We start from the raw sequence: 8,469 nt of genomic DNA, 5'->3' as shown, positions 1-8,469 counted from the left end.
TCTCACATTGTCTGAAGCATATTCTACATATTTGGAGGGACAGTGTGGACCTTGGTTTACAAGCTGTAGAGACAGGTCAGTTTTCTGAATTAGTTTTCCAGAGGGGTTTCATCATTTTTCTTAGTGCTTTCTTGCTGTAAGATTTTTTCACAGAATTGCTTTCGTTCAACACCACTTTGAATTGTAGCACATCACTTCAAGTATACTGCTTACATCTTCTGCAAGTCAGCGTACATTTCTATTGGGTCAACTGTCTCTTCGATTCCTATCTGCCTACACAAACCATCGTTTAGTGTGGTTATGCTAGTATTTCCCTTTATCTGGCATTTTAACCTACCTCTAGAAAGGAAATACAGAATAGTATGCCCCACAGAAAATCAACTTCATCTGCAAGTTTTGAGAACTTAAGCAAGTAAATATAGTATATTTATGACACACCATAATACACTATAATTCTCCCCCCTTTAGTGTAATGGTACCTTTGTGAGGGGACTAATATACAGAAATGTTTGAGAATAATGAAGCAATATGTTCACTGTGATCTGAATTAATCTATTCACACATCCCAAAATAAGGGAATATGTACTTACTATCAACAGACACACCAAAGAATGATGTGAATTAGCCTATGGTCAGAATTATTCCTATTCACACATCCAAAAATAAGGGAACTGCATACAATATTCACTTCCTTCAGTGAGGACAAACCAACACTGCAAACACAAGTGAAGTTCACTCCAAAATTGCACTGAAATGACTTGTGATTACATAATTATATACATGAAACAATCTCCTTGGATGAAGTTTTGACTAAGCTAACCTGTGATATAAAGGACTTATTTTCATGTTCTCTCTGTAGCTAGAGAGGCAGGGGATGTTCATTAACTACTCCTTTGGATTTGCAACATTACTAATTTGAGTCTGTGGCTGTAAGGTTAATGCATTTCTCTATTTTCTGCCTATGGCCTATTTATGAGATACAATTCTATGTGTATTCAAGTAATAATATCTGACCTCTGACCTTTGTTCTATGTCTTGTACAAAGATCTTTGTCTTTAGTGTAGCTTGCACAACAATTAGTGGGCAATGGAATAACAAGATGTACCTTTGTTGTTCAGTATGCCAATCAGGTCTTTGAGTTTTAGTTTTTGTGTTCAATGCAATTCTGAGTGCAACTTCTCTACGATCACCTCTATACTCACCATTCTTCTGAAGGCATGTGAAGTTGGTGTTGTTTGTAGAAACTAGAAATGGCAATATCAAAGCCTCCATTCTAGATTGGTCCACTGCTTGGCTGCTTGCTTGCAATGCTAATTGAGTAGACAGAGCTGTATTTAACAGAGGCACTCCATATTTGTTATGAAGTTGAGTTTATCTTCTGCCCTGAGGATCATAGCCTTTGAGATTTGTGGGTTTATGTTGAGTGAATTCTAGAAGCAGTTTCCAAGTATTCTTGGAGATATTATGTTGGGAATGTTCCTGTACAAGTCACAACACTAATGAAGCAATTGAAATTTTCCAGCCAATACCAATCTCCAGGCTTCTATAGTTGTGTTTAGAGCAAGGTTATTTTGTCCAATTGAACCTTCTATCAACCACATGCAGAAGGTTCAATTGGAACACACTGTGTAAATGATACGAAGCATAGACCAAGATTCAACCTAGACCATGCCCTTAATGCCATTCTTGAATAGAAAGCTAATGCTCCACTACTATGTTGGGAATCTTCTTCCAATTACCAAGTGGATGCTTATTGAACACTAGCTGGTATTTGTGATCCGGCAGACTGTTTGCCTATTGCTTCAACACAATGCATCACCTTGGAATGAGAAACATATGCTAGCTGAGTTTGTGATCCAATGCTTGCGTAAATTGGAATAACTTGTGATTTTCTTTGTGAAAAGATGATGGTAGCCCAAGCTTTTGACAAATTGCATGACAAGATGTGATTGTTATGCAAATCAGAGTACATCATGTGTTAAAGGAAGTCCTACTTTTCTGTGTTTTAAATTTCGACCTAGAAACAATCATCTTTAAATCAAAACCCTTGCAAACGAGTCAGGGGACCTGTAAACCTTGGTGGATAGCAGTTTCAGGCTTGTAAAGGATGAAAATTTCTTCAACTCCTTGAATACCTTATGTACACACTCTGGCTGTCGCTTAAAAATAAGAATGTTGGGAAATGATGATGCTGTACAGGATGGTATTTATGACACACCATAATACACTATAATTCTCCCCCCTTTAGTGTAATGGTACCTTTGTGAGGGGACTAATATACAGAAATGTTTGAGAATAATGAAGCAATATGTTCACTGCGATCTGAATTAATCCATTCACACATCCAAAAATAAGGGAATCTGTACTTACTATCAACAAACACACCAAAGAATGATGTGAATTAGTCTATGATCAGAATTAGTCCTATTCACACATCCAAAAATAAGGGAACTGCATACAATATTCACTTCCTTGAGTATCATTTATTTTAAAACTCATAGATGTATTTGGGTCCTATAATGAGCATTTCATCTATATAAAGTGGTGATTGCTAAATGTGTTTTTTGCAGAATAGTTGCCAGTATTGAAAGTGTTGCAGTGTAAATGAACACAAATTATCTACTTTTTTTAATTATATATGATTGAAAAACATGTTGAGTATTAGGAAATAGATAATTGTCTACTTGTTTAACATGAATTTATTGTTATTTATTTTTCAGATTTTTGAAGTGTAAAAAATGGTGCAAAAGTGGCGTTTATGCATTGAAGTGTATTGCTTTCCAAATCCAGGTCAAGCAGTTATTAAATTTGTCCTTTACAATATGGCAACAAATCATTTATTTCATGGAAAGAGAGAAGTTCCTGGAATGACGACAAACAATGAGGCATATTACATTGCCCTTGTTGAAGGGTTAAAAGAGGCAAAACAACATGATGTCAATGATATTGAAGTCTTCACCAAGTCGAATTTGATATGTAGTCAGATGAAAGGCATCTATCGGGTTTGGAAGGACAATTTAAAACCTCTTCATAAGGAAGCAATAAATTGGAGTTGTCGATTTCAACATTTTACCATCAATCACTCTGCAGATATTGAAAAGATGTCCACTGATATAATGTCCAGAGCATTTTTAAGCACATATGTAGATGCCAAATATGACATAGGATCACCATCCACTACAACAGAAATCATTGATCACCATCAATATAAATCCCCATTGTGCGAATGGGTTGTTGTTATCATTTTTCTGGGGTCTATCATAGCATGGTTCTTTCACTAAAGAAGAACCTATTAATGTTTTATTTTTCGACAACATGCAATGATTACGGTTTTTTGTATGTGAGACAAATTTATGGACAAATGTAATATATTCCATGTACATGGACAAATGTATTTTGAGAAAAGAAACTGGTTCATGGTTTTGTGATTATCATCAATACATTATGATGTTGTCTGATCCTTCCAAACACCTTCTCAGATCTTTTTTCTGGAGAGATATTGATATGCTATGTGATTTGTTCGTTGGTCGTTGAAAAGTGATGAAATGTTACTTTACTATGTTTATAAGCAATTTATTCTTAATAACACATATTTCTCTTGAAACTAGTTTCAATTTATTTCTCTTCCAGTTTACATAACTAGCTGGATAGTACCTGTTTTTGGAAGACTTTGAGAGATAGTTCGAAAGTAAAGTTGCATTTTGCCAATTTATCTGTTCAATCTATATGAGTATTTGTTTTTTTTAATGTAAATCAAGCATTTCTTGGATTTTTTTTGGGTTCAAGACTGTATAACAAGATTTAAAGTCATTATATAATGACAATTAAATTTGAGTAGCAAAGATAGCAATCATTTTTTTTAAACACTAGAAATAAACTCAATTGACCCTCGTGATTACTTGCAAAATCTTATTTCTCAGTTTTATTATTTATAAAATGAAATTAACTGCTTTTACAATGCATGTGATGAGATATTGTACATAAACAAGTGACATACTTGTTCATAAAGGGCACTCATACAATCTTTCTTGTTTATATCTATTGTCCACAAATCAAATCTCAGAATCTCAAGTACCCGAAGTTGCAATATTAGAGTGTAACAGACTCTCTCAATCAACCTAAATTGCTGAAATCACAGTTTAAAGAAAAAAAATTGTGGTATCAACAATTTCAGGTAAGCCAAATTCTAGAGGTAGCCTGAAACTGGTTATATTATTTAATATTTAAAAAATAATATAAAATATAAAATAAATGAACATTAATTTAATTTAATCCATGGGCTTAGAAGAGTCCATGATAAAGCTCATTGTTTTAAGGCACTTCTTATGTGAAGATTGTTGATTCCAAATCCTTTTTATGTGAAGATCGCTGGTTCAAAATCCTGTAAGTGTAGCTTAAAAAATGAACATAAATTCAACTTAATTCTAAACTTTACATTTTCCCTAATTCTACTCAACTCTGAAATTTCCATTTTTTTTAATTCTGCTCAAATCTAAAGCTTCCATGGTTTTAATCTTCTCCATGTTTAATAAATTAAAAATCAAAATAAATATACATTAATATTAATAAATTAATAACAAATTTCATCCATTTCAAAAGATAATGTGCTTCTTTATCCGGATTAACATGCTGAATATGCATTGCATTGATGCCAGGATCACTGAATTTAAATGATGCTATGGTAATTGATGGGAATGAAAAGAAAAAATTGCTCCTTTCTCTTGTCCTTCTTAGATGAAAATAAGTAACCCAATAGGACCTTAAGTCAAATTCTCCATAAGCCTTTACTTAGCTTTACTGCAAAGAGATCTTGCATTAAAAGCAACGAACCAATTTTAGTAGATACATGAAAGAGACGTGAGCCAATTTTAATAGAACCTTCTAAAAACAGAAACCAGTGTCTGTCTCAATAGGATCAATTGCTCCATTTTGTTACCCTTAGATGAAAATAAGTAATCCAATAGCATCAAAAGTCAAAATCCCCATAAGCCTATAAGCCTTTACTTAGCTTTACTGCAAACAGGCCTTGGTTTAGAAACAAAGAGGCAATTTTAGTAAAAACTTGAAAAAGTTGTAAGCCAGTTTTAATAGAAACTTGAGAGTCTTGTGAATTAAACATAAAACATGGGAAGTAGATCCAGGATAGCAAACTTCCTAACACAAGCAATCAAACATATATGAAGTATGGTATGAACCTCTTACCTATGGACATGTTTTTAAACAAAAGATGGAAAAATCAAAATCAAATCTCCAACTACCCACATAAGGCAGAGAGTGATATGTTAGATTAAGTTACAATACATTTATTGCAGAAAATTAAATTACAGTACATTTACTACAGAGCAAAAAAAAATCAGAGCAAGGGCAAATAAGTTTCTTAAGCATCACGAGAATTGGGCAAATAAGTTTCTTAAAACACCACAGGAACTACTTGAAGAGAGTTGAATTGAGCAATTTTTTCAATTAAACTCACTTGACTTTAATCTAAAAGACCAGCATTAACAGAATCAAGTGCAAAATTGATATTCTAACATATCTTAACTACCAATATTTATAAGAGAAACGGCTTACATATAGATAGCCCAGAAAAATGGTACAAAGCTTTCATTAATCTCTGCCAGGAAAATTCATCAACACAGTGATTTCTATTTGGTAAATAAGAACTACCAAGTTGTGAGAAATCTCATATGTAATACAACCAGAAGCTAAATCTTGAAATGCTTTCTCTTAGAGGGTGAAAGCAGGCATTAATCACAATTGCTGTTCAACTCCTTGAAAACAAACTTATTGACAGTAGGTACAACTGCTATATGGGTGTCTGATATATAAATGCACCACCAGGTTCTGCAACAAAGACACATGCCCTATTCCTCACTTCCAAACTTGCCAGCAACTCACAATCCAACATTGGTGATGAGAACGATTCTAGGACAGTTTAAATTAAACACTCTTTCTTCAAAAATACCAAATCAGGCTTCAATTCCAAATAAGGGGTTTGATTTGTGTCTTGTTTGCTTCATGTTTTTAGAACTCATGGAAAAGTTGGTTGTGCAGTTGGTAACAGAGTTCATAATTGAGCATTAGAATAACTAAGAATGCATGTTTCAGGTTGACTTGGTTCAAAAGCAACAGGTTCAGAAAACTACACGTCAAGATGCTATGAACCCAAGAGCTTCTTTCTTAAATATGAACACCGTAAATAAAATTAGATTTGTTTTGATCATATAACAGATCTAACATTTGAGAATATATTTGAAGAACAATTTAGATTGATGTCCAAAACACTAATTCATTCCCAAATTGTGGTGTGTATACAACATTGTTACAGCTTAGTTTGCGGTATTAGACCAATTACGTGAGAAAATACAGAAACATTGCAGTAAAAAGAACCAACAATTCAATTTGTTGAACAATTACAGAGCCATGTGAATTAACTCGACATTCCATGTCAAAGTTCAAAATTTCATGAAACTTCAGGAGAGTAGTGGCATCCAATTGAACTTTTACTTTTGCATTGATGAGGGCTCAAACATTCCTCGGTGCTCATCAGGCACCCATATTTGTAATATTGCACTGATGAAGGCTCAAACTTTCCTCAAATTTTGCAGGCACCCATGTTATCAATGTACCTAGAGCCTTCTGAAACAACCCAACATTCCATGTCAGAGCACAAAGTTTCATGAACTTTAAGAGAACAAATTATGTCCATGAACAGATTATGAAAAAGGTATTTTTATAACAACATAACAATGGGAAAACATAAATATACTTATCATATGATAAAGGGCCACCCGACAACGCCATAATAACCTAGCTTATATATTCTTTGTGCATACCTCATTGATTCCCACTAGAGTTGAAGTCCTTCCATAGATGATCAGTCATGGTAGAAGATGATGCTTCTCCACTTATTCTATAGTTACCTAGAAAAATGTCAAACGTTATCGCAAAGAAATTTTCTAGAGCATCAAGGTATATGTGCATACATAATGAAAGAGTGTCAAATGTACCTGGCATGGCAGGTAAGGTTGGATAGTCTTGCATCTCCCTTTGGTCTTGGGTTATCGCCTGGTTGGGGATTGTTGCATTGCTGTAAAAATAAACATACCAAAAAACAAAAAACAAAAAAGAGAGAGACTTGATAACCTCTGGCCTACTGCGTTCCTTACCTATACCAGAGGCAATCATGGGAGGACATATTACTGATATAATAAAAAGGACTCCATTTATGTCACTGTTGATGATAATCAATCACATCCCGTATCATTGTCCTATAGAAAACCTGCATCAGTTGAAGGAAATCATTCCATGGCATGGATACCCCATGAAAACTATGTGGCGAGAATATGAAATAGCTGAGAAAAATTCAAAACATTACTACCAGATTTAGTATTAGGCATCACCCAAAGTAGGTAGCCAAGAACAGGTGCTTGATAACTCTTTAGAAGAGCATTTAAAATTCATAGGCTATAGTGATAAGTTACCTGAAACAGAAAAATGGTTACGGTTTTTGAAAATGTGTATTGGAAATGCCACTTTCAAAGTTTCAGGAAACCAGGAAAGGGTTGTGTATGTGTGTGCATGCATATTGTGTATATACATACACCCAATGCTACAAAAATATGTTGTGTTATATTAAATCAACTGTCCAGCTGCCAAGGAAGTATGAACATCATGGCTTATGCAATTCAATAACCCACCACTTCCTTCCCTGGAAATATCAGTAGCAGAAACGAAATGGACCTCAAGTATCATTAAGAGAATATGGAATGCAAGTCCAGGATTCATCACTTGGGATCTTTGGAAAGCATGAAACCATTTTTTTATCAAGAGCTAATCAATGCTGGAAATAATTGGGCATGGACTTACAAACAATCAAAGAAGATATCAAATCCCAAATAGAAAGAAGACTAGGGCAGCCAAACATCTCAAGAATTGAGATTTCTGAAGGCTTGGAAGGTCCAACAATCAGGAAATCGTACTCCTCCCACTAAAGGATAGACAGATAAAGCAGTAATTGATCAAGCATGTCTTTGCAAAGTAAACTAGAATTTTTTACAACATAATGTATTTATTGAGTGATGCATAAATTTTTGTGCTCTCATTATATGGGCCTGAGATTTCTGATGTTGCTTGATATTCATAACTTGCACATGCATAGTAATTGTGAGACAGGTTTATATGGCATTTCTCACATCAAAACCTTTGTCAATCTGGACACAAGTTTTGGGGTGCAATTACCTAAATTAATGTTTGGACCCTTTTTAGTTTATTGTTATCTTGGTGATGCCCATAATAATAGCAAGTGTTACCAGTACCACTGTAAGGCAGACCTTAAGCACCATGGAGACACATCATAATATCCTACCTCAAAATGGATGGAACCATGAATAGGGAGGTTGCATATAGTAGTATGTCTTACCAGTACAGGGCAAGCAGGCACCATGGAGACTGCTTGTTCATGGTTCC

The 8,469-nt window shown here is 34.4% G+C and overlaps 1 long non-coding RNA gene across 1 annotated transcript; it reads right to left on the bottom strand.

Moving 5' to 3' along the window:
- Positions 1 to 6,311: 6,311 nt before the first annotated feature.
- LOC149182619 (uncharacterized) lies at positions 6,312 to 8,259 on the bottom strand. The gene is made up of 3 exons (XR_016257632.1): positions 7,011 to 8,259; positions 6,837 to 6,923; positions 6,312 to 6,639 (listed from the first exon to the last, which is right to left on the bottom strand). It is a non-coding gene; the product is annotated as an uncharacterized LOC149182619 (long non-coding RNA).
- Between the last annotated feature and the right edge of the window lie 210 nt (positions 8,260 to 8,469).

The sequence above is a fragment of the Pinus tabuliformis genome, chromosome 3_2 (assembly GCF_031772625.1).
Source record: "Pinus tabuliformis cultivar Carrire ecotype Pingquan chromosome 3_2, CPIR1, whole genome shotgun sequence".
Taxonomy (NCBI): domain Eukaryota; kingdom Viridiplantae; phylum Streptophyta; class Pinopsida; order Pinales; family Pinaceae; genus Pinus; species Pinus tabuliformis.
This window is presented reverse-complemented; position numbering and strand designations above follow the sequence as displayed.